Below are 1,121 nucleotides of genomic sequence, written 5' to 3'. Positions count from 1 at the left end.
GATAGAGAGTTAGAAACATCGATGAGAGAGGAACATCGATCAGCTGCCTCCCGCACATCTCCTACTGGGGATGTGCCCGCAACCCAGGTACATGCCCTTGACCGGAATCGAACCTGGGACCTTTCAGTCCGCAGGCCGACGCTCTATCCACTGAGCCAAACCGGTTTCGGCTTGAAGACATTTTTAAAGTAAGGTTTTATTGAGCCGAAAATGTTAGCCAGAAGGCCAGTCTTGGGGCATAGAGTCCAAACTACCAGCAGCATAACTAGTTAGAAAAAAACAGCATGTTTGTTGTCCCAGAATTCTGCAGGCGCTTTTATACATCATTAAATTTACAAATGCTAATCTGAAACTTGCTAAATTTTAAGTTCTTTTAGTGGCTTTAACACATCCATTTCCCAGAATAGCATTTGCAGAACTGTTAAATGTTGACTCATGTAGTTTGTCGAGTGTGAGCAACATTGATAGCCTATAGAGACCTCTCATTTATGTTTTTCTTTCCTTTATTTTCATGTTTTCTTAAGAAAATAATTAGCAGTTCAAGTTTAAATGACCATTAAAGCCTTTCAAATTACATTTCACTAAACTTGTCTAATGTTAGGAAAATTAGCACTCTTACTATTTCTTTAAGAACGTTGTCTACTTTGAGGGGTGAACACTTCTGCAATTTTTTTTAAATTTCTATTTTTTATTTATTTTTTAAAATATTTTTTTATTGATTCCAGAGAAGAAGGGAGAGGGAGAGAGAGAGAGAAACATCAATGATAAGAATCATTGATGCCGAGGCCGGTTTGGCTCAGTGGATGGAGCCTCGGCTTGCGGACTGGGGGGTCACGGGTTCGATTCCCGTTAGGGGCATGTGCCTGGGTTGCGGGCGGGTCCCCAGTGGGGGATGTGCGGGAGGCAGCTGATCGATGTTTCTGACTCTCTATCTCTCTCCCTTCCTCTCTGTGAAGAATCAATAAAATATATTTAAAAAAATAAAAATAAAAAAAAGAATCATTGATTGGCTGCCTCCTGCACATCCCCCACTGTGTATCAAGTCGCAACCTGGGCATGTGCCCTGCCGGGGAATCAAACTGTGACCTCCTGGTTCGTAGGTTGTTGCTCACACTGAGCTA

Source organism: Myotis davidii, unplaced genomic scaffold, assembly GCF_000327345.1.
Source record: "Myotis davidii unplaced genomic scaffold, ASM32734v1 scaffold148, whole genome shotgun sequence".
Lineage (NCBI taxonomy): Eukaryota > Metazoa > Chordata > Mammalia > Chiroptera > Vespertilionidae > Myotis > Myotis davidii.
The sequence above is the reverse complement of the archived record's forward strand: the minus strand, read 5'-3'. Positions refer to the sequence as shown.